General features: G+C 42.2%; 2 protein-coding genes across 4 annotated transcripts in view; one reads left to right on the plus strand and one right to left on the minus strand.

The window, feature by feature from the left end:
- TSPAN11 (tetraspanin 11) overlaps positions 1-6,102 on the minus strand; it is an 84,038-nt gene extending 77,936 nt beyond the window's left edge. For 2 of the 3 annotated variants that reach the window (XM_011367862.2, XM_023535190.1), the window contains exon 1: positions 5,887-6,102. The gene's annotated coding sequence lies outside the window, so the exon portion shown is untranslated. Of the gene's footprint in view, positions 1-726; positions 758-842; positions 882-5,886 lie in introns of those variants that run through there. The other variant, XM_023535191.1, reaches the window with a different exon arrangement.
- A 16,319-nt stretch (positions 6,103-22,421) lies between these two features.
- PRMT8 (protein arginine methyltransferase 8) overlaps positions 22,422-26,221 on the plus strand; it is a 190,951-nt gene continuing 187,151 nt past the window's right edge. The window contains exon 1 of the mRNA XM_011367865.1: positions 22,422-22,502. The gene's annotated coding sequence lies outside the window, so the exon portion shown is untranslated. The remainder of the gene's footprint in view (positions 22,503-26,221) is intronic.

A 26,221-nucleotide genomic window follows, 5' to 3' on the forward strand; every position in this document is an offset into this window, starting at 1 on the left:
CTTACATGTGGGATATAAGCCTAAAAGCAACAAATGAACAGGACAGACAGAGACTCATGGACATGGACAATGGACTAGTGGTTACCAGAGGGGAAGGAGAAAAAATAAAAAAAATAAAATGTTAAATAAAAGAAAAAAATTAATATAAAAAGTTGAGATGCCACAGGAACTTAACTCTTATTTATAATAATTAGCCTAAGGTAAAATTGATTTTGTTAATGAGTTGTTTCACCTCTAAAGTCTTGCAAGCTATAAACAAAGACTTACTATCCTTGTTTCTTAATATTTGCTTGGAACTTTAGGAGTTAAAAGTCCTTAGCCATCTATCTGCTCAGTGCTATCAGAAAGTGTTAACTGCCTTCTGTGTATTTTATTCTCTCCTGGTGCTTCTAGTCCTAACTTCCTGTCTCACCCTCTTTCCCCAAAGAGAGAGTTTATTTCTTCTGAGAAGGCTGGCTTCCTCAAGCCTCTAGGTATACAAAAAGCACCCTAAAATGTGGAGTCACACGGCTCCTTCTCTGGCCTCTCTTCTCTCCAACCCAAAGAGCACTCCCTCCCTAGGTAACTAAGTCACTCCTTCCCCATCCCAAGATATTTGCTGGGCTTCAGTATAAAAAGGATCAGAGCCAGAGAAGCTGGGAATACTTTTGAACAGGCCTAAGAACTCCTGGAAGCTTTTTGCTTTTCAATCAGTTCCAAACCTCAGACAAAATGGATAGTACTCACCTCTACTCCTGTCCTTTGTTTTCTTCTGAGCCTTTAAAAACAATTAGAACCTGTTAGTAAACGATCTAAGCTGTCTTTTAACAAATGTAAATGATTTGTAGCAGAAGGGTAGAGACCAGGATAAGGAAATGGAAGCCTCCACCATCTTCCAAGGATAGGTGACTAACTGGAATCTGAGGGCACTTGAATGGCTCACCTGTTTAAAGGATTTGTTGTTCTGGCCTAACTGGGCCACCATCCAAAAATGTGACTAAAATAGGAGGCCGAGGGCTGAACCCTTGCTGGCTTCAAGGGTAAGCATCCTATGTAGTTGCACAGGGCCCCATGCTGAGAAGGGCCCTGTGTGGTTCAATGCTCTGCTGATGGCATCTTGGTGAGCATGAAATGTGAGCAGAGGAGAGATGAATAATGTGTGTGTCCCCTGTTCCTTGCTGCTTCATATGATCTAGTGTTCATGATGCCCTGTGAGCACAGGATTTCATTTAAAAAATGTAAATGTTATAAAGCAGAAAGTGAACAGTGGACAGTGAAATCAGTTATATGGTCTTTGATTAGTCTTTTCAAATGTAGAAGCAAATTTTCATTTGTATTAAAGTTTGGCTAACAAAAATCTTTCAAAACATGAGATCTGTGTTAGAAGAAGGAAGAGGAGAAGGAGGAGGCTAGAGAGGAAGGGAAGTGGTGGGGGCAGGAAGGGGAGGAAGACGGGGACGGGGAGGAGGAGAAGCAGCAGCATCCATAAGTCCAGACGAGGGTGAGAACCACTGCAGGTCACCCACCCAACCATCAAAGAGGGTACGGGAACTACTTTGGAACAGGCTAGGGAACATTCAGAGCAATTTCCCCTAACATTTCCTGAGCCTCTGTAACATCCTCAACTCTTGAATTCTTGGTATTTTACAGTAAAGCTCCTTAAGCCTTTAAGAAAGAGCATATGCCTATACAGGGGGCAGTGAAAACAGAGGGAAAAGTTGTTCAAAAGCAGCTGCATTCCTCCCTATAGCTTGTGTTAGAAAGGCACCCAGAGGAGAAAAGGAGTGCTTGGCTGGCCTGGGGCATAACCATCAGGAGGCCATGTACCCCTTGACTACTGACAGCGGGGATCTGTGCTTAGACATAATTGTACAGCAGTCACCACCCCACCAGGCCCCTTCTCACCATGAGCCCTTTTCCAAACTATTCGCTGTTATCATCAGACACTTGGGCGTTCCGTGCCCCTCTACTTAGTTGAGCTTTCCAGGCTTAACTCAGGCATCCGTACACCAGGCTAGGAGTTATGGACCATTTCCTCAGTTTACAGGATGAGGAAACTGAAGCTTAGTGAGGTCATGCAACACATGTGGGGTCACATGGGGAGGAAGGGGCAGAGCCCGAATTTCAGGCTGGACTGTCTGACCCAGAGCTGGGTTCTCTGCCCCTGGCCGGCACGCGTTTTCCTTGCCTTCTCTGCGCTCCAGCTGTGGCTGACGTGAGTGCCATGCAGTTTGCACTCAGCTGTTTTCCTATCTCTTCCTGGGAGTGACTTTAATCTCCCCAACAGCTACATCCTCAGAAGTCAGGGCCCAGGTCTCTGTATTTCTCAGGCCTGAAGAGTCATGGCTCCTAGCAGGCACACGGTAAATCTGTGAATACTGATCCTCTCCCAACTCTGTCTGCTCTATGGTGTGCTGTCTTATAAGTACATACCTTAAGAGCCCAGGAACTCACAAGAGAGCCAGAGCAGGAACAGGTACAAGAAGCAAAGTCAGTAGTCCAAAGGAATTAACGGGAATTCTGATTTGTACTCCCTTCTTTTTTCTCTTCTTTCCATAGTCTTTCTCCTCAACCAATCACCTAAACAATCCAACAAAACAGCCAAACCTCCTTCTCCATCCGTAGGTATACTAGTAATATAGAATATTATATATAAATAGTACATACTATAACTATATTATAGTATAAATGGAATACACTAACTCCCATGGGATTTATTTAGTAAAAGTGGTGGTAAACATATATTCTGTGCCCCAAACCCAGGCACAATGCTGGACACAGGAGTCATACTGCCGTTTGCAAATGTATTTATAGGAAGAGACAACATGAGAGATGTTTTACATGAAGCTGACGTAGCTGCTGTAAATATGGGTCAGGGTGAGCCACTATATCGCTGTCCTCTAGGCTCAAGAATCACTTAGAGAGAAGGGCTCCTCTCCACTGCCAACTACTCAAGAAAAACGACGCTGAGTGGACATCTCCTGGGCAAGAGGCAAGTCTGGGCAGCTTGCCTAGGAACATACCCAAAGGAGGATGATGACAGACACAGTCACCCTAAATAGGCAGCTTTCATCTATCAGCGTGTGGCATAGCCACTTTGTAGATATTCAATGTGTCTTCCTGTCTAGTGCTCATCTCACGCAAGCTTCAGAGTTCCCATATACCCCTTGTTGTTGTATTGCATGCAAAATCATTTTCATATTAACCTTGACCAAAAATCCAGGAAATTAAACCAGTTGCAGAAAAACACCCATATGATGAATTCCATGGCCAAGCAGACATGATCTGTGGGATAACCACTTCCAAAGTCTACATCACAGCCTTGGGTCCTCCTTGAGGGTGGGTGTGCATTGCTTCTAGCTGCGGTACTATTATTTCATCTTGCAATTGAAGAGGCCCTTATGAGTCTTCTGATACAATGGTTTTCCAGTTTTATTTTAGTGGGAGTGCACTTTCTTCAAAAGAAATTATACCTGGAAGCCAATCCATAACTTGATTTAACCCTGAGCTGTTGGTGTGAGGGAACCAGGCCCCGCCTATGGGGCTTGCTCCTCTCTCAAAGGCTCCTAGGAGCACAATTTGAAACACATGCAGCCGTTCTACCCATATTAAGTTATTCACCACTCACTAACACAACCTTTCTTTGGGCACCTAGTGTGTTCCAGGTGCTGGTGGGCCAGCTAGTAACAGGAGGAGGGATGCCCTGCTCTTCTGAAGCTCACAGTGTGGCCTGACATAGCAGAAAATTCAGATGGTAGTAAGTGCTATGGAGGAGTTAAATCAGGGCACTTTGATTGTGACCAGGAGGTGGCTACTTTAGATTAGAGATCAAGAAAGGCCTCTCTGAGGAAGTGAAACATGAGCTGGGATCAGGAGGACAATCTGGAAAGATGCCTTGATTTTGAACAGTGAAAAAATAGACACAAAGAGGTGAAGTGACTTTCCCAGGTCATATGGAGGGTAGGAAGCTGAGCTGGAACTTGACCCTGGGTTTCCAGGCTCCCTGGCCACGGCTCTTTCCTTTCACAATGTTTACCAAAGAGCTACTACATTCAAAGATATCTCATGACAGGTGACACGCAAGGACTGACAAACCACCAAACACTTCCTGGTGTTTAGGGCTATCTGTAATGACTTTTGACAGCCTCCCAGCCCTCCTCAGCTTGGTACAGCTTTGGGGCTCTGTAACCCAGAAGACAGCACCTTGCAGTTGACATCCCTGACCCATGACCTCAGTTGGGAAAGCTTCTTCCTCCTCTCTTATCTTCCTGGCTGCAAATGGTAGAAAGTGTTCCTTACTGCTTCCATTGTTGGCAAGAGGATAAAAGCAAGATGATAGGTATAAAGCCTCCTGGCTCACCTGGAGGAAGGCTCTCTGGAAGTCAAGCCGCTCTAGGGCTAGGACTTAAAAGCCAGCCAAGCTAGTTTTCCCCTTGTGCTGCAGAAGGCATTCACACAAAAACTACGTACACTACCAAGACCTGTGTGCATCTCACACACCCAGAGTCCAAAGTGCTCTAGGCAAATACTCCTATTATGTTGAATATCACAGGGAGCAGTATGCAAATAGTTCCCTGTATGACCCACAAACCAAACAGCTCCAGGACCCCAAGTGTTCGCCACACCTCCCGCTTGGCACCTGTGGGCCCAGCATTTGCCTTCACCCTCAGAGCCTTACCTCTGTCCAAGTACTTTCCAGTCATTAGCTAATTTGAACCTCCAGCTACATCATGAGATAGGTAGGGACAGCTTTGCACATGAGACAACTGAACCTCAGAGTGACATGTGCAGGGAACACTGCTACTGACATAGTAACAACCACTAAATTTTGATTCAAATCCAGGTCTCCCGACTCTAACTGCAGATTCTTTCCACTATAATCCAGCTGCCCACAAATTAAACACAGATCATTCACTCTGGCCTCATTCTCTTCTCCACCCTTCCACCGCCACCCTCTGTCCTAGAGTATATTTAGGAGTTTTCCAGAAGCTGTCTTTTCTCTCCACACCATTCCTGCCTCACAATGTGTGCCAATGTCCTAGAGACCTCTGTGGTACTTATTCCTGCACACTGAGCAACTGAGACCCAAGTTGAGTTGTTCTCCTGCCCAATCCAAATGAGCCTTCCTCTTTTTCATATTTTCCAGCCAATTCACGCATATGAACACTGTTCCTATCACTGGTGAAAACAATACATACTAGAACCTTCCACACTTTCCTTCTTTCCATACCAAGCTAGCCTAGCCAACTGCACGAGTAGGAATTGGCAGGTGAACACAGGTGACAGGGCCTACAGAACCATGTTCTCCAAAATGCACGGCTGTGCCCATGGGACTTGTGGACAGCCCTCCACAGGCAGACAGACCCACTGAGAACAATCCGGTGCACGTATGAGACGCACCAGCTGCCAGCATTTAGTAAACCTTGTTTTGCATGGGGAACAGAGCCAAGGGCTGTACAGTTTTAGCTAGGATTACTCTGGACCTGTAACCTCGGGTTTAGGCATAAGAGCCTGTGACTAGAATTCAGGGTGGACAAAGAGAATAACATTTTGAAGAGGGACAGACATGCACTTAACACGCTGGACAGTACAAGGCACTGAGGGTCCCAGAGCTCTCTCCCAAGACCTTCGTGCAGAAATCAGGAGCACAATTACGGACACAAATGCTGGGGGCCCTGTAGACTAGTGCTTACACCCATCCATCCTGAATATCCCGAGGATTCGTGCCCCACTCCTTATCCAAAGTCGGCCTGCTCCTGTCCGCCGGCGCCTTACACGGTCCAGCTCCGAGGACCAAGCAGAAGAGGGGGCGCCTCCTCCCCGCGACCCATGAGCCTGGCGGAGACCCCCTCCTTTTCGCGCGCTCCCGCCCCGCGGGCCCTCCAGAGCCCCGCGCGCTGCACTTACCGGCCGTGGGCAGCAGGGCTTGGTTCGCAGTCGGAGAGCGGAGCCCAGAAGCGGGGCGGCGGCTCGCAGGGCCGCCCCCTGTCCGCACGCCCCGCGGCGCTCCTGGCTTCCCACCCTGCGAACGTCAGTGTGCGGGTATCACGCTCTCCGCCCGGCGCCCGTGGGCACTTCCTGCCGGCCAGAGCCTTTGCCCGCCCCGCCCCGCTTCCCCCGCGCCCACCCTCTCCTGCGCGCCCCCTCTAGTTCCCGGGCTCGCTCTCTCCCGCCGGGTAGCGGGCCTCCCCAGAAACCCTGAGCAGCCGGCCGCGTCTTTGTTTGGCAGTTGGCCTTTCTTCAATTCACAGCACACAGGGCGAATTAAGTCGGAGTTAGGGGCAGCTGTGTGGTTGCCTGGGGGATCCTTGCAAGGAGGGGGTGAGGTGGACTGGGGGTTGGGGCGGCTTACAGACCGCTGGGTCCTCCTCTCCACCTCCCACCGCACCTCTCTCAGGTCTCATTGCCCCCTAGGCCGGCCCCTGATGGCAGGATCCTGGGGGAAGCTGGCCCGTGGGAGCTCCTGGTGACTCCAAGGACAAGCCTGTCTGACCACAGAGACTTCCCTCTACTCTTTCTTTCCTCAGCCCCAGACACAAGGAAGACTCTTATCACAGCCCTCTCTCTCTGGGAGTCCTGTTGACTATCAGCTTTACATTTCCCGGCCCTAGACTGGAGAAAAAGGGAGACTAGGCGGAGAGCCCATCTGCCCGTGCCCTGTGGAAAGCAGGGGCAAAGCTGCCTGTAACTGGTTCTGTTCTAACAGTGGGGCATAAGTTATGTGTTATTTCCTAAATCAACAAAGACTGTGCTTATCCAACCATGTTCTTTTGAAACTTGACTTCAGTGAGCTAGGTTACCCATTTACCAGGTCGCTAGGTCAGGGAAGCAGGATAGGCAGGGAGAGGTGACAGGGCAAGGCACTGGGGTACCAGCCTTCTTAATACCCCCGGAGCTGCTGAGAAAGGATTATCAGAGGAGACATAAAGAGGTCTCAAAAGGAGATGACTGCAGTAGTCCCTGTGAGAGAAAGGCCTGAAATGGGGGGTGAAATGGAAGATGCAATAAATCGGAGTTAGGGACCGTTGTGTGGTTGCCTAGGGTCTGTAGAGCTCAGCTGTGAGTGTTGTAGGAGAGGCAGACGGAGGTGGGGGCGGGGCGGTCTCAAGAAAGAGAAGGAAGAGGACCATGGTGGTGCTGTGGGTGTGGAAGTCGGAAGAAGACCTGGAGAGATGTGAGGCTGAGAGAAGATGATATGGAGGGAGAGTGTAGAAAAGGTAGAGAGGGCTGGGCTGAGGACAGAACCCAGTTCTAAGCAAGCAAAGGAGCCAATGAAAGAAACAGACCATCCAGGAGAGCCAGCGCTGTGCAGGGCGTCAGAACTCAGGAGAAAAGGGCATGTTCAGTATGGACCCATGCTTCAGGGACATCAAAGTGGAGGGTTCCCAAGAAAACAGGAGATCTTTGGGGACTTTTGAGAGAATTATTTCAGTGGTGGGGAGTATAAGCCAGATTGCCCCTCCTTGGGGGCATCTGGACAATGGGTTAATGCAGGGATCCAAAGGGACATCTCTTTGCTTACGTTCTGGAAGATCTTAAAGGGCTATCCCAGCCCCAGAGCTTTCCAAGGGATCAGCTGAAGCTTCTGTGGAAACTGCATCTCAGTTCCAGTTTACTCTGCCCAACCCCATTTCCTCACTTTCGTACAGGCGTTGTTCCCAGGTACCTCCCAATAGACCTCCCGCATGCTGATCTCCATCTCCATTTCCATGCAGAATCTGTTTCCCAGAAATCCAACCTGAAATATAGGGTCACTGAGAAAGGGAGAGTGAGAGAAGGAAAAGGTTGATTGGTTACTAGACTTACCGTGGTGATATCTTTGCAAGTTATATAAGTGTTTAATTCCCTGCGTGTTGTACACCTGAAACTAATATAATATTGTATGGCAAAATACATTTTTTTAAAAAGAGCATAAAAAAAGAAAAGAAAAGGTGGATGGTGGTAAAGAAGAGGGTATGAACATCCACACAAACATTAAAAAGAGAAGACCAAGCAACCTGGTGGGAGAGAGGCCTGAGCAAGCACGAAGCATGGTGGTCTCTCTCTCAGAACTTCCTGCAAGACCTCTAAGGAAGCAGACCTCTAATGCAGACCTTGACCTCCAATGAAGCAGTTTTAAGAGACAGATTGTCATAAAAAGTCAGAGAAGGTGGCATTAAAGGGAAAGACTGAGAAATGGGGGACAAGAGAAGGATAATTCGTAGTAGAATATGGGCTCTCAAAGGATGGGTAGAGGACAGAAGGGTGGGACAGGTCTTCAGAGGGAAAAAAATGCTGTAGGTGGGGTTAGGATGAGGGGAAGTGAGTGTTCACTAGTAATACTGAAACAGTAATTAGGAAAGAGAGGATTGGAAAGTGTTCTGGAACGACCTATAAGCAATATGAGAGGGCAAGTGATAAATGAAACTCTGGACCAGGATATCGTATCTCCAGCACTATCCCTAGTAACATTAAACATCTAGAGTAGTGAACCAGTAGAAATAAGATATGTAATTTAAAAATATCCCAGTAGCCACATTTGAAAAAAAAAAAATGTAAAACACGAAACAGGTGAAATTAATTTTAATGATACATTTTATTTGACACAGTATGTCTAAAATATGATCATTTCAATATGCATCAATATAAATAATTATTAATGAAGTAGTTTACATTTTCTTCCTACTAAATCTTTCAACTTCGGTGTACGTTTTACACTCAAAGCACATCTGAATTCAGACACTAAATGTAAATTGAAACACGTGAGCCATATTTAGATTTCATAACACTTGTGGTTGAAGAAGTAGACTTACAAACCTAAGTGGCTGCATACATACCGTTGCTTTCCAATAACGGAATGAAATGATCAGTTTTCAAATTTAAGTTAACATTAATTAAAATGAATTGAAATGGAAAATTTAGTCCTTCGTTTGCACTTAGCACATCTCAAGTCATCAGAGCCACATGGGGCTAGTGGCTATTGCATCATACCACACAGGTTTAGAACATGAATTCTTAAACTTCTGGATTTTGATCTTTGTTTTGTCCTCAAACTCTATGAAAAAATGGACCCCTGGCCACCCATTGAGTGCTGCTCAACTAACAAGATCCTAATCTGTTTCATCTTATTTCACAGAATACAGTTGAAGAAGGTGAGGGAGAAGGCTGAGAATCCAACATCTGTGGGCAGGGAGACGGGGGTATGGCTTGGACTAGATGAAGAATGAGGAAAATGAGCGTGAGTTGGAAGCATTCCACTCTGATTGTTATTCCGTGTTCACATGAGGAATGCAGTGGTTTCTTTGCCACGTTGGGTGCTCCAGAGATTGAACTGACAGTGCACAGGACAGCGCTTGCTGGCCTGAGCTTCCATTTTAGTAGTTTCCCTTGAGCTCTGAGCACTGGCTGGATCACAAACACATGTGTGTAGCTGCTGGTTCTGGGCTTTATTTGGGGGGAGGGGTGGCGGGGGCGGAAATGAAAGGGACTGGTGAAATCCCAAGTATGAAGCTACAGTGAGGATTAGCCCTAGATTTGGAGACCTGTGCCCCTCATCAGCCTGTGTCACATCTTCTGCCCCACAGCTGGAAGCTTCTGCTTTTAGTTGGCACTCTGGCACCATTTGCTTGCCCTATGTCATGAGGTGCTGGAGTCATGGAAGTTATAGATGTAAAAAGAATAATAACAACACTTAGACTTCTTTTGCTCTGAATTGTCCCATATCTATTACTTGGAGGTACAAAGTAGACCTGGTGAGGCCCTCTTCAGGCCAGCACAGGCCCTTGCTTCCCAGCAACAGTATCTATAGGCATTCCTAGAAATGGAGTCACAGAAAATACCATTTTTTTGGGTGGATAGTTATACAAACACACACATACACAACACTGATAAGTATGACCTGGTATTGTTGGTACCCCTAGGATATACGTCACGTTAACTTAGCATTCGAGTTGTACCCTAAATTGTCACAGGTAAGGAAACGTAAAACTTGGATTTCTCCATCCCCTGTGTAACAAGCCTGTCTTTCAAAACAATTTCCAGTCATTACCTAGGAGGGTTGCAAGGAAACCAATGTTCCCTTGACATCCTCTTCTGCCTCACTGACACTCCTGCTCCGTTAAGCTGCCATCCTGATGTGGCCCTAATAAGAACTCTTCGTACTGACTCTGTGCCATTCTTAGGAAAATTGGCTGTGTTCTTGGAGGTAGAAACACCCAGGTAGAAAGCACTCCCCTCCGTATACAAATCACATAGCTTGTCCTACTCAGCCTGTTTCCTCATCTTTAAAATGGGGAGAAACTCATGAGATGGTTTTCTACCATCGTAGAGAGTGGAAACTGCCCTTCATTCCTTCATCCATATGAAAAATAGAGCTAAATATGCTGTGGTCAGCACCTTTCCCCTTTCTGGAAGGACTGGGGAATGACCAGATGTTAAATATTGATCAGTTAATATTAGCTTGAATTCAACCTGCATTTAACTATGAACTTAATGACTGAGCTTACTCACTGTTACAACAATATGTGGTGCTTAATAGAAGGTGGCAAAGAAATGGTTATGAAATCGAACCTCACAGTCTCAGGTATTCTCATGGAAGAGATGTTACACCAGAAGTAGGAGTTTTTCAACTGTTGTGAGGCATATTTCCGGTGACACCAAGAACATGAGTTGCACTAATTAGTGCTTGAAATAATTATTGATCTGTGTTACCAGTGTCAGAAGCATTGCTCAGATGTCCAATTGCTTGTCATGTTCTCTTGGTATTCTACATGAATGACTTCATAATATTCCCAGGAGAATATTATTTCAGGCAAAACATAGAAAAACACAGTTAGGGTACAGAAAATGAAAGTACAGACAGCTGAGCAAATATATAAATAATATGCACAAGGACATAAATATTTATAGCTGGAATTTTTTGGTATGTGCAACACACTGCTAATCCCTCTCTTCTTCTCTGAGTTTTCTAGAGCCTGCCTCTATAACTGGGGCGTAGGCTATCCCAGGGTCCAGGGTCACATGCCAAGGGAGGAAGAGAAGCCTTTGGATAAACACAGTGAATTTTCTGAAGCACCTCTGTTATTTAAGATTTATATTTGGGGAATAAGGCTTATGATGTTTTCAAAAGTATAACATTTATATACCTCATTGGAGAAAATTCTATCATTATTAAATATTAAAGAAGAAAGTAAAATAACCTGAAATCTTAGCTATCAGAGATAATCACTATTATTTTGGTGAATACCTTTTCAATTGTGTGTGTGTGTGTGTGTGTGACCTGATTTATTTCACTTTATTATATATTCTAGTCATCTTTTTATGTCAATGGATTTAAGAACATAGTAATCATTTTTGACATAATATGTGGATATACTATAATTTATTTAACCAATCCCCTATTGATGGATAGTTAGAATCTTTTCAATTAAAAAAAATTTACAATGTGATTATGACATTTTTTCACATATATCTTTGTGTACTTATTCGACTATTTCATGAAAAATTTCTAGAAATGGAATCAGAAAATACCACATATATTTATATAAATACCATATATTTATGTGTATATAAAATATAATGCATACAAAATTTGGAAGTATATCTTTCAAACTTAATACAGTCATTATCTCTGGAGAGGGGACTGAGGTTGGAGATGTAACCAAAGAGGAATTTCACCAAATCTGTAACATTGTAGGTTTTCACAAGGAAAAAATACCTATCTGTGTAACTTAAAATGAGTTAAAATTAAAGATAATGTCAGCAAAAAAGAAGATAAAGTGATTATCAACTGATGATCACATATCATTGGAAATCAAACTGATCACTTTCTGCTGCTGAAAAAATTAAAGGTGCATACTGAAAGAACCGGAAACTGCTAAAAGAAAGAAAAGGAAACACAACACCTAAATGCTTGGTTAATTCAAGCATTTAGGTGTTGTGTAAAGAATGGGGAACAAAAAGAGAAACAACAAGAAAGTATAGTAAATATGAAGTGCAATTCTATGGATGAAATAAATCCAAATATACCAATGCTCACAATTACTGTGATTTGGTAAAGTCCCCATTAAAAATAGCAACTCTCATATAAGGTAACAAAACAAAAGCCAGTTGTGTGTTGTTTCAAAGGAATACTTAAATATATAAGATGCAGAAAGTTGCAAAATAAAGGAATGGAAAAGATGTGTTAACCAAGGAAATGTGCTAACCAAGAAATAGGTGTGCCAATATTAATATAAGATAAAATGGATTTCAAAGCCCAAAGAATTAATGGTCCAAGAAGAGTTTTTTGTTTGTTTGTTTGTTTCGTTCTCGTTCACTCATATCTCTTTGTGCAGTTTCAAAATGTATAAAGATGAATGACAACTCAACTAGGAAAAAATAACCAAGGATTTATAGCCGTGTTGTCCAATACAATAGCCACTAGCCTCATAATACAGCCAGTAGCCACTAGGCTACTGAACGCTTAGAATATGGCGAGCCCAAATTGAGATGTGCTGTATGCGTAAAATATATATTGGATTTCAAAGACTTGTTGTGAAAAATCATGTAAAATATCTCATTAATATTTTAAAATGTTGATTACATGTTGAAAAAATCCTACTTTAGATATACTGATTAAATACAACCTATTAAATTAACCTCACCAGTTCCTTTTAACTTATTTTCACATGGCTATAGAAAATTTAAAATAACATAGGTGGCTCACATTATATTTCTACTGGACAACATTGAAGAGGATTTGAATAATACAATTAATAAGCATGGACTAAGATCTATAAAGAGGTCTATTTTGACCTCTTGGAGATTTTACACTCTTTTCAAACATTCATGCAACCTTTATAAATTGATCAATTACCTAATAGCCACATGAAGATCTCAAAAATGTCTAAATAGGCTGATATCGATCCACAATGCTTTTCTACAACCCCAGGAAATCCTCGCTGCCTTGTCCAAATGCTCTTGCTCTCCCCAGTGACTGTGTGGAGGTGTATGTGCAGGGCAGCTCTGTGGGTAACATGCCTCTCATAGTCAGGAATCTTCATCTTTCTCAGGAGTCCGTTACCTGAGGTCCTATTCTGCCTCTTGGCCCCAGATCACAAGATTCATTGAGTCAGAACTCCCCTTTCAGAGACCGGTGATCGCAGCTTTACTCTGGGGGAAAATGCCATCTGCACTCTCTTCCCTGTGTGTGGAGGACTGGGAGGGGCAGGTCTGACTGGCCAGCTGTGCTGAATTAATCAGCCGATAATACTGAGGAGGGTCTCCAGCTTTCTTCTCCATTTGGACTTGATCACTTGGAGCTTGGAGAACTGTTCTTGTCTTGAGTAGTTTATCTTGCTCATGTTTGGCTTGAAGTTTTTTAAATTCTTATTTCTTCATCAATCCACTTAAAAAAATTATCCTCGATATTTTTAGTCTGCAGGTAGCACCCTTCCTCGAGTTCCAGCAACATTATAGATCTACTTTTTCAAAATATTTCTGCGATTTCATGGGACTTTGAGTAGGTGGGGATGTAGAAGCTGATATCCAGTCTATCTGACATCTTGATTCTATTGCCAGATGTCAATTTTTGTATATTTGTCTCATAACCAGTCACTTTACTACATACATTTTTTATATTAAAATAAGCACTTATTTTAATATAAAATATATACACGTATCTAAAATATAATGCATACAAAATTTGGAAGAATATCTTTCAAACTTAATATAGTCATTATCTCTGGAGAGGGGTCTGCGGTTTGCTATGTAATCAAAGAGGAATTTCACCAAATCTGTAACATTTTAGTTTTCCATAAGTTCTTCTTACATCATTAAGAAGAATGCAAAGTATGCATACATTTTTTAATGGCATAAGAACATTAAAATAATATGCTCGTAGAGGGTTGCCAAATTATAGATCTCTCTGATTATTAGGGATACTTTGAGGACAAAATTGTAAAAGTTCAGCTAAAAAGGATTTTGACTGCCTTGACTTAGTGGGTCTCTCTATTTCTCTCTCTCCCATCCCCACCCTCATTTTGTTTTCTTCTCTTCTCCAAAGTAATAAATCCAATTCTAGTACAAATAACAATGTGCTAATAAGGCCTCCTGATCTCCCTCAACTACAGGGCGGGTTTTATGGGTGTGCAAACTGGAGTCATACAAGGCCCCATGCTTAAAAGGGACCTGCACTTCATTTAATGCTCTACTATTGCTGTCTTGAAATCCTTAATGCACATTTTCATTTTGTGCTGGGTCACGCAAAGTGGGTAACTGATCCCGAATATAGGCTTTTATTCAGCAAGGCCTGGTCCTTGATATTTCTGCAAAAATACTTAGCTAATGTTATGCATTTCCCACCCAAGTTAGAAGATTAAGATTTCTGGCATTTTGCTGAATCTAAAGAAAGCTCCATCATGCGCATCTTCAGAATAATCTTACTTTTCTGCAGGGGAGGGGTGGGGGTTTGAATTTGGGGGAAAGAGTATGACCAGAGCCACGCCCATTAGTATTTTTTTGTGAGTTGGTTTCACCTTCACTTCTTGATACTCTTTTATTGACACTTTTCTCTCCAGTCATATTACAGCTTGCAGTTCAGTACACAAAACTTGTTCTTTCTTCCACACATTTGCACAAGCCATCCCATTACTTCAAAACCCTTTCTATAACTGTGCAAAAACTTTACTTCTTTAAAATGACTTTTTTCTTTTTTGGCCTTGTACTCACTTGCTTCTTTTCCTTATTTTTCCACCTTTGCACATACTACACACTAGTCTCTTAATCATTAAGCCCTTAGGACATCAGATTCTGGTCAGCACCAAACAATTTTAGGAACAAGGCCTCAGGTCTGCTGACCACAGAAAATTTTGGTCAAACTAAAGATAACATCTTGATCTTGGTTGTGTTTCAGCTTCAGACCCATGAAGGCCAAATTATCCCATCAACTATATCCCCTCAAAACCAGGCGGAACGATGCCCTGACTGACATCAGGACCTGATGCAATGGTCAACTGCCTCCTACCTCAGCCCTGACCTATCGGTAGAGCCCACGACCCTAACTCCCTTAGCTACCATGGCTAATGAGTTTTCCCCTATATAACCTATCCCCTAGAGGCCATTGGGGAGCCAGATCTTTGAGGACTAGCTCACCTATGTCTCAGGCTTGGTGCCATTTCCTTAAGTAAGCTTTTTACCTTCTTTGCTGCAAACCCCTGTTCTTTTGGCTTTGATGCGTGCAGGCAAATGAACCCCCTTTTATTTCGGTAACATTTCCCTCCCTGTATACTTGGTGAACTCCTACTTGATTTTCAACAATTGTTTTAGTTATCACCTCCTTTAGAAAGCCCTCTTTGGCCTCTCTAGGTAGAGCTAAGTGCCTTGCTCCTACTGATTTCATGTCTCCAGTGAAAACTTAATCATAGAGTCAGAATTCTTATACACCTCTTTTCCACTAGATTACTGGTTTCCAAGCTCTTTTTTTGTGCGTGTATTTACTAATTTTTTTGTGTGTGGCATACTCGAAAGCATTAAAATACTGAAACACGTTATACAAGCCAAGAAGAATAATACAATCACTGCTGCAGTATAACTGGGTCTCAGAGAGACTATAAAAGCATCTGCCATTACCTCACTATCACTTGGTCTCCCCTTAATATTAGTTTGCTGTGCTGAATATATGCTCTGGTATATCTCACACATTACATTTTCTTATTCCAGTATACTCCAAGTTGGCTAGCTTACTCTACTCTCCACCATCATGTGACTTTTTGGGTCTGTGTTCCATTTGACAGACATTGCTAACATACATATGACATTAGAGCAAAAATATCTTAGACATTGATTGAAATCTGGCAGCTCATCACAACCCCTAGGATCAATTGCACAGATTATTTGCTATACCAGGGCACTCAGCTGAAGGGGCCAATGGAGACCAATGGCCAAATGTAATCTCCTCAACATCTATGTGCCCACCAGACTGCATTTGTACAGAAGGGATCCTTTTTCCTAATTTGTGTAAAAGGTATCATTTGGACAGATGGATACTCTGGCTCAGGATGCCCCAGCACGCTACAGCAGGTCAGTTGGGAACTGCGGGAGCATGAAAACTAGATTTTATTCATCTTTACCTCATCAGCACTTAGCACAGTGATGGAGAATAACAAAACTTAGTAAATGTGCAATAAATTACAAAACAATCAAGAGGTTCTGCTGATAGCATGCAACATAATATGGGCCTAGTCTAAAACATTATTAACATAAATTTCCCAGATCTGGTCTGCTGGGGCAGTGTTGGATACACTGGTATGATGTGGTAAAGTTACAGCTGCCCTCCCACCCCCGGCCCCCAAGCATCATCCAGAGCCTTGGATCCTTCACATCTCTGCTGGGAGTGTGTCAAGCTCTTAGTCATCATTCATCAAGTGTACTGATAAAGAAAAAAAGTTGAGAGCTGCTTCACCAATGCATTTCCTTTTTATCAAACAGGAAGCCCCGCAGTCTCTCCCTGTCCCATTTCCTGCATAGCACATATGTGATGATCACAGTTTTATAAATTAGCACCCATTGAGAATTTCAAAGCCTTAGAGCTGGAAGATGGCTTAGAGCTCACCTAGTTCAATCTCACTCCCAATCAGGAGACTGAGGCCTAGAGAGGAATCTGCTTTCACAGTCAGTTTTTGGAACAGCAACTAGGACCCAAGGTAAGACTATCTTCCTCCTGAGAATTGTGTGTGTGCCTTCTCATTCTTCCTATTATTCATGTCCATAGCAGTCCCCCACCGTGCTTGGGTCCCCACACCTTCCATGAACTGATCTTCTTGGTTATTTCCTAATCCTACTCTAAGAGATAGCAGAGCCCAGCCCAAGCAAGGGTGGGCATAGGAGATGGCAAAAAAGATGACCTTCTTTTCTAGAAGTGCCAGGAGCTGGCCTGGACCTCTGGGGATATCACATTGACACAACTGGGCTTTGTGCTAATAAAGAGTGCTTTGGCCAGATTCTCATGGGGTAAAGGCTGGCGGTGAGGGGAAGGTTGGCTGAGTGAAGAGACTGCAAATGAGAAGGATAGTGTGGTAAGCAACTTGCTAACATCTGAGTTTATGTCCAGTGCAGCATACAAAGTCCACACACCTTCTTCAATCACGTAACTCCTATCACATTCCTCATCTTGCCTCAGTGTTTGTTTCTGAAGCTTTGAGGGGAATGATATGGGGCTAACTGGCAGGCTTTGCAAAAAGGTCTTTTTTAGAGCTTGTGATGGGGTCTGGCCCTGTAAGAATCTAGCAGGGGTAGGGTTTCTCCATCATGTTTTCTGCCAGCCTGCTGTGGGACCCTCCAAGGACTTCTGGGCAGCAGAGTCAATCTCTGGGGGCTACCATCGCACTCCAGGGACTGTATGTTTCCTTCTACTTGACAAGTGGGGAACACTGAGACTTCCAGAGAAAGGAGGCAACTCCCAAAGGTCATAAAAGGAAACCCTGTGTGAGAACCAGACCAAGGGGCTCTGTGCTGCCCTCTATTGGGTGCCCAGGGCTTCTCTTGATTGGAGATGCTGGCTCTGAGGGTCATTCACTTGCGCTCAGGGTCACAAGGCTTAGAGGGCATGGGGTTGGGAGGGAGGGGTAACAGGGCAAGAGAGTGGGTCCCTGGGCAAGAGAGATAGAGAGGAAAGTGTGATGGAGGAGCAATGGAAGTATGTCAACAGCCATTGTGGCTCTTGGCCATCTTAAAGGTTCATCTGAGATTCATTCCTTGACCTTCATGATCTAAAAGCCCATTATTTTCTCTGTTCTTTTCTACCATAGCTCTTATTAAAAATTGTAATTGCTTATTTTTTTTATGTGTTTTTTCTTGTTCAATGTCCGTCCAGACCATTAGCTTGTAAGGTCCAGGAAAGCAGGAAACATGTTGTTTGCTCCAGGACCTAGCAGTGCCAGGCATATAGCAGGTATGCAACAAATATTCAATAAATAAAGATCGAATAAAGATTTATTTTTGGTTTTGCTTTTTAAACACTCGTGATTCAGTTTGGACAATGATGTGAACTGAAATACCACTGACGATTGGATAGCTGCAACTTGTCTGTGAGAATGCTCATCATGAGGTGCACGTTTCAGCCAAATATAAATTATATAAATGATATTTTACATCATCCGTGATTCTTTTCCTAAGTACTGGGGCAGATAACCAAGGGATTAATATATTTTTCAGTGGCCACGAGATAATTAAAGGTATAAGATTATTTAGATTCTATTATTCTTCATATTTACTTTACTACATACTTCATATTTACTTTACTGCATACTTCATGATACTTAGACATAGTGATTTGTGGTTTATCTGTCTTACTTTCGTGTAGAAAAATGTTGTTAAAGGGCATTTTATTTTGCTCCTCTGACAAGAGTACATAGGGTTGTAAGTGTCTTTGAGAATCATAAGGGATTGAAAAACCCAGGCCCACTCTGCACAACTTCAGAGGATGTTGACATTATAGTTTGGGTGAAAGGCAGCCCTGGAGTTGGGCTGTGCACAGCCTGCACAGCTGCTTGTAGCAGGAGTCTTGTGAAAACCCCAGGTTTATGGTTTAATAGGGATGTAACCTAGGGAACTGCTGGCATTGCCTGATGATTCATCTCTCTTTCCTTTTATTCTTGCCCTTTTTCTGTTCTTTCCACTGTATCCAGAAAGATCTTTTCAAGGCTTAAATGGGAGCGCAGCAGTCATGTGCATAAACCCGCCAGTGACCTCTCATTGCACTAAGAACAAAATCGAAATCCCTCCCATTGGCCTATAGGGTCCTGTAAGATCTGCCCTTGGCCCGCCTCTCCTACCTGACACTTTCCTCTCTCCCTTGGTCAGCGGAGTCAGGCTCTTTCTCTTCTTCATGTAGCCAAGCCCAATCCCCTCTAAGAAGCTGGCACCAGTTGTGTCCTCTGCCTGGATGCTCTTTCTCCAGATCCTTGCTCAGTTGTTTTTTCTTATTACTCAGTTCCTAGCTCATACCTCACCTCCGAGGAGAGCTCTTCTCTGACCTCAATTCTAAAGTACAGCCCTGGTAACTCTCCATAACATCTTCCTGTTTGTCTTTCCACAGAACTGGAAAGTGGCCACAATCTGATATCTGATATTTTCTTGCTTCTCTTCATTTACTTAGTTATCCTCTGTCTGCCTCACTAGAAATAAGTTCCACAAGAACTTAATCATCATCTTTGTTGTTCTTTGCTGCATTTCCAGTGCTCAAAACAGTGCCAGGCCCATGGTAAACATTCTAGAAATATTTGTTAGCATGGCTCCCCAGGTGAGCAGAGGAGAGAGCTTGGAGACCAGTAGGAGCCTGCTATACTGGAAAAAGCAAATGGCCTGGAAGTTAAGTGGCTTGAGTCCTAGACCACATTCTTATTATTACCACTAGCCTCTTTCCTAGGGTCTCCATTTCTTCATCTGTCCTGTGAGGGAATTGGAACGGGCAATCTCTAAGGTCACATGTGATGAACTTCGTGACTCCATAGCGTCACCCTTCAAGCACACAGTTGGAGGCCAACTTCCTGGAGGAGCGGAGGTCTTGGGGTAGCCGCAGCTGCAACACCTCCTCTTTCCCTGAGCTCCTGATGTTGGAAGAGATGCCTGACTTCTTTTTGGCCTAAAACCGAGGGTTAAACAGCAAGCAGTACTTATGGAGGCAATGAGTTGTACTGGGAGGGGTATTGGCATCAGATAGATCTGGGTTTATGCCTCAGCTCCTTGCTTACCAGCTGGATGAACTTGAATATTTTCCTAATTTCTCAGCTCCCCTCCCATTACCTTAGAAAGCTTGAGCATGTCCCCGGGAATGGCACAGTGCCTGGGTTACATATGCCAGCCTGCAGGTTCTCACTGAAGCCAGCAGGGGCTGCGGGGCTGTGACAGCTAAAGAGTGAAAATGGGAGATGATGGGCTTAGCTTGGCGAAGGAAAACTGAAAAAAACTCATTTGTGAGAATTGCGAAATAGCTTGTTTATTTATTTTGCACCAGAAACTTCTGGTGTTTAAGCCTACAGAGATGGCTCTGCAGAACTGGAAAGGAGAGAAGTGTGTTTATCACTCTTTCTTGGGCAAGCCTCATTTGCATTCCTAGAGAGTGTGGATTGTAGTGTTCCAAGAAATGAAGTTGTTTGGTGGCCTGACTTATCCCAACACAAACCACTCGCATTTTTGCTTATGTATGGAGGTAAAGAGCTGCTCTTTGGTGAGCTTCTGCTATGTGCCAGAGACTGAGCTAGTTCTTTTACATATTGTGGCAGACATGATGGGTTGGCTCACTCAGCACCCAATCACCTTCTTTCTTCCCTGCCTTCCTCTTTTATTGGGCCTGGGAACTTAAAACTCAGCTTTCCAGCACCCTACAGATGGCCATGCAACATAGTTTTGGCCAATAATATATACGTGGACATTCGTTAGAGGTAAGAGAAAACACTTTATCTCCTTCCCACTTGTTCCCACCTGTAACATGGATATGATGCTTGAAGGTGCAGTAGCATCTTGCGACTATGAGGATGAAAGCCACCAGGTTAAGAGTCTAGCTCCTGATAACATACTGACTTTCATTAGAAACAATCAATGTTCTAAGACACGCCATTATTTAAGTACCATTAGGAGAGATATAATGCTGCTAATCAAACTATAGCCTGTTTGTAAAGCACATCCAGATTCTCAACATGTTAAAATGTAGAGAAAAAAATAGAAACAAACAACAACGTGGATCTTAGAATCAATGAGAATTGAACAGATGTCTGAACCCTGGAATGTCTACCTCTAGACTTATGTGAGAACAACAAACTCCTTGTCAGGCTTTTGTTACTTATGGCAAAACACATTTCAAACGTCGACTCCTTACAATCACCACCTGAAATGGGTATTAATATCTCTATTTTACTAATGAGGACATGGAGGCATAGAAGGGAGATGGACTATAGGCATACAATCGCATACATTGGAAATGAGAGCTAAGCCTACTTAGGGGCCTCCGAGTCTACCATACTGACCCGTACCTAACCGACTCCGTTGCTCTTCTTGCCTTATATGTGCCCTTCGTGGAATAGCTGTGAGGGATGGTCAGCAGCTCTGAAGGTACACCCTTACCCTCTGTACCTGAGGACACTGCCCTGTAGCTCTTCAGACATGAAATTCGATCCTATGAGCTGCGAGCCAACCACAGAAGTTTGACGATCACTCTGGCACAAGATCTCTAGTCATCTAGGCAGTTGTTCTGTTGTTTCTTGCTTTTCTCTCTCTGTGCCTCCTCATCCCCTGTGAATAAAAGCATAAGACATCAGAAGGTTCGGTGTATCTCTGGAAGATCTGCATATTCATAGTCTCCTTGGCTTGCTGCTGATTTCCTATTAGCTACAGGCTTCTAGTATGTGGGGCCTGGGAGGTCACATGTGATAGTAGAAGTTTGCAGAAGAGGAATCCCTGGTCAAGAGCCTCTTGAAAATCAGTCAGCCAACTTTTCTTGGCCTCATGAGCCTGGCCTTTGAGGACAACCTTCTGGAGGCCAAGGGATGGGGGAATGAGGAGGGCTGAAGGGCTCTCACCCAAAGGTCACAGACAGAGGCGGTGTTTGTGCTTGTACCTTAAGGAAGTGTTCTTTTTGAATTCTGATTTTTGTTTCCTAAAGCAGAAGGAGAAGAAATTTTTGAAAGATTCTTAGTGTTAAGTAAGAGCGAATGGGCTTTTCCAGATCGCTGCTCTCTGATCGATAAAATAGAGAACAGGAGGGACAAATTAAATAGGATATCGGTTAGACAGATGCATTAAATTGGAAAATTATTTTTCAGTGTGTTGTTTATGGAACCACTGGAAATGCCCAAGAAACACATTAGGAAAAGGGTTGTTCCTTTGGGAGTTACTCCATAAAACAGGCCCCACGCAAAAGCCAGGCTGGGTGGGGTGCAGCAGTCCCTGAGAGGCAGGAGGAGATTCAGCGCTTTGCTGCATGTGTGGCCATCCCTGCTAGCATTTTTTCTCAGGGCTAGATGGGGAAAACTGGGGGCGGAGGGTGAGGAGCGGGGGATCTTTAGCCTTCTCCTCCGGCTCCCAGCAGAGGCAGGAGTGGAGAAGTAGAAAAGTCCTATGGGGCTTTCTTTCTCTGACATGAAGGAAACACACACACAAATTATCTTTTTCTGAGAAAAGTCATTGAGAACAGCTCCTCTACCCCCTCTCCAAGGTCCACACAGTCCAGACTGCTGGCTGGAGAACTGACCTTTAAAATTCTTGTTTATGCACAACCACAGCTTCAGTCCAGCCTAGCCTGGCATTCCAAACCACAAAGTTCCCGTAAGAGATGTTATTAAGGGCTTGCATACCTCACAGGAAGCCTTAGATTGCAAACATATGTCCAAACTGCTGACTTAGTGTAAATGGATCAAATCACCGAGTCTGTGTTGGAGGAGCCGATGTTTGCACAGGAGTGGGGTGGGGCGTGGGGGGCGGGGGGGGGCGGGGACTTGCTATTTGAATGTGTGCCAGGCTGACTGGAGCCTCTGGCTTCAGATGAATTAAGACTGGGAGAAGTTTCTTTTGTAAAAGAAAAGTCTGTATAGTAATTCTGTTTTACTGTTCTTTCTGCAAGTGAAGTATCAGTGTGCATTTATTGACCCCATGTAGGGCTATTGGCTTTTTCTTCTTATTCATTTGTAGGACCTTTCTGTTTCCAATATCCACCACACTGCTGTGGGCTTCTTGGCTCAACAGATTTTATTGACTGCACACTGGAGCAATTTTTAAAGATTAAACTTTATTTTGAGCTAATTGTGGATTCACATGCAGTTATAAGAAACAATGCAGAGAGATTTCTTGTACCCTTTTTCCAGTTTTCTCCAATGGTAATATCTTACAAAACTATAGTACGATATCACAACCAGGATACTGACATTGATACTTTCAAAGTACAGAACATTTCCATCACAAAAACCCTCTAAAGTTACCCTTTCATAGCCACACCCATGTGCCTCCATCCTATCATCCTCCTCCTTTACCCTTGGCAACCACTAATCTCTCCTTTGTTTATATAATTTTCTCATTTAAGAAAGCTATATAAATGGAATCATATAATATGTAATCTTCCAGGATTGGATTTTTTTTTGTTTCACCCAGCATAATCTCTGGAGATCCTTCCAGGTTGTTGCATGTATCAATACTTCTTTTTTATTGCTGAGTAGTATTCCATGGTATGGATGTACCACAGTTTGTTTACCCATTCACTCCTTGAAGGATACCTGCCTTGCTTCCAGTTTTTGGCTAATATGAACAAAGCTGCTATGAACAGTGGTGTGCAGGTTTTTGTGTGAACATGTTTTCATTTCTCTGGGATAAATGACCAGGAGTGAAGATGCTGGGTCATATGGTGCTGCGTATTTAAAAAAAAACAAAAAACAAAAAACAAAATAAACCTGTCAAACTATTTTTGGGAGTGATTGTACCATTTTGCATGTCCACTGGCAATGCATGAGAGATCATTTCTCTACATCCTCACCTGTATTAGATGTTGCCACTACTTTTTATTACTCTTATTCTGATGTGTATGGTATCTTAATGTGACTTAAATTTTCGTTTCCTTAATTGCTAGGTGTTTAATGTCTTTTCATGTGTTTATTTTCCATCTGTATATCCTCTTTGTTGAAAAGTTTGTTCCTATCTTTTGCCTATTTTCTAATAAGATTGTTTATATTTTACTGTTGAGTTTTAAGAGTTCTTATATATTCTAGATACTAGTCTTTTGTCTGAAATGTGGTTTGCAAATATTTTCTCCCTGTTCGTGGGTTGTTTTTTCATGCTCTTAATAAGATCTTTTGCAGAGAAAAACTTTTAAATTTTGAAGTCCAACTTATTAATTTTTCCTTTTATGGATCATGCTTTTGTTATCAAGTCTAAGAACTCTTAGCCTAACTCTAGATGCCAAAAATTTTCTCCTATGTTTTTTTCTAAAAGGTTTATAGTTTTACATTTACATCTGTAATATATTTTGAGATAATTTTTATATGCTGTGTAAGAGTTAGGGCAAGGCACTTAAATAATTGTAAAAGTCCATTGCTCCCACATCATTTGTTGAAAAAGACTGTTTTTCCTCCAATGAATTGTTTTTGTACATTTGTCAAAAATGCCTTGGGCATATTTCTGCAGGTCTATTTCTGAGTTGTCTGTTCTGTTACAGTAATCTATGTGTCTATCTCTCTACCAATACCGTTCAGTCTTGATTACTATAGCTATATATTATGATCTAATGTCTTGAAATTGAGTAGATTGATTCCTCCCACTTTATTTTTCCATTTCAAACAGTTTAAATTATTCTAGATCCTTTGTTTTTCCAGAAAAAATTAATCTTTCTATATCTATAAAAATCTTACTTAAATTTTGATAGAAATTGTGTTAAACCTGTATATAACTTTGAGGGATAATTGAAATTTATTGAGTTGAGTCTTCTAAATCACAAACACAGTATGTCTCTTCATTTATTTATATCTTTGATTTTTTAAACAGTGTTTTATAGCTTTTGATATACAAGTCCTGTACATGTTTTGTTAGGTTTAAACTCAAATATTTCCTTTTTTTTGAGCTATTGTAAATGGTAACACATTTAAAATTTTGATATCTATGTTCATTGCTAACATATAGAAATACAATTTATTTTTGTGTGTTTATTATGTATCTTGCAACATTGTCTAATATACTTACTAGTTTTAGTGTTTTTTTTTTAATTTCTACATAGAAAATCATGTTATATGCAATATGGAGAATTTTTTATTTTATTTTATATTAGTTTCAAGTATGCAGTACAATGGTTAGACATTTACATAATTTATGAAGTGATCCCCCCAATTACTCTAACTCCCATATGGCACTAAATACAACTATTACAATAATATTAACTACATATCCTGTGTTATACTCTAAATCCCCATGACTGTTTTGTAACTACTAATTTGTACTTCTTCATCTCTTGACTTTTTTCACCCTGCCCCTCAACACCCTCCCCTCTGGCAATCACTAATTCTCTGTATCTGTGAGTCTGTTTTTGTTTAATTTCTTTTGTTCCTTAGATTCTGCATATAAGTGAAATCATATGGTATTTATCTTTCTCTGTCTGATTTATTTCACTCAGCATAATATCCTCGAGGTCCATCTGTGTCATTGCAAATGGTAAGATTTCTTTTTCTTTTTTTTTAAAAGTCTGGGTAATATTCCATTATATATATGGGTAACTTCTTTATCCAATTGTCTATTGATGGGCACTTAGGTTGCTTCCATATTTTGGCTATTGCAAATAGCGCTGCCATGAACACAGGGGTGCGTAGATATTTACAAACTAGTGTTTTGTTGTTTTTTTTAGGTAAATACCCAGAAGTGCAATTGCAGGATCAAAAGGTAGTTCTATTTTTAATTTTTTGAGAAACCTCCAAACTGTTTTCCATAGTGGCTATACCATGTGCACTTGAGAAGAATGTATATTCTGCTTCTTTGGGGGCGAAACGCTCTGAAAATATCAGTTAAATTCATCTGGTCTAGTGTATCATTAAAAGCTATTGTTTCTTTATTGATTTTCTGTCTGGAAGATCTGTCCATTGGTGTCAATGGGTGTTAAAGTCTTCTACTATGAGTGTATTACTGTCAATCTCTCTCCTTTATGTTCGTCAATAATTGCTTTATATAAGTATGTGCTCCTATGTTGGGTGCGTATATGTTTACTAGGGTTATGTCCTACTATTTTATTGATCCCTTTATCATTACGTAATGCTCTCTTCTTTGTCTCTTATTATAGCCTTTGTTTTAAAGCCTATTTTGTCTGGTATAAATATTGCTATCCCAGCTTTCTTTTTTTCATTTCCATTTGCATGAAATATTTTTTTCATTCCTTTACTTTCAGTCTCTGTGTATCATTTGACCTGAGTAGGGTCTCTTGTAGATAACATATGTATGAGTTTTGTTTTGCCATTTCATTATTTTATTATTCATATTTATGCTTCCTCTCCTTTTTACAGAAGTCTCCTTAACATTTCTTGTAATTCTGGCTTGTCGATGATGAATTCCTTTAGCTTTTTCCTGTCTTGGAAGCTCTTTATCTCACTTTCAATTTTAATTAATAGCCTTGCGAGGTAGAGTAGTCTTGGTTGTAGGTTCTTGTTTTTCATTACTTTGAATATTTTATTTCAATCCCTTCTGGCTTGCAAAGTTTCTGTTGAGAAATCAGGTGACATTCTTATGGGAATACCCTTGTAAGTCACTAACTACCTTTCTCTTGCTG

Source organism: Pteropus vampyrus, unplaced genomic scaffold (assembly GCF_000151845.1).
Source record: "Pteropus vampyrus isolate Shadow unplaced genomic scaffold, Pvam_2.0 Scaffold137, whole genome shotgun sequence".
NCBI classification, from domain to species: domain Eukaryota; kingdom Metazoa; phylum Chordata; class Mammalia; order Chiroptera; family Pteropodidae; genus Pteropus; species Pteropus vampyrus.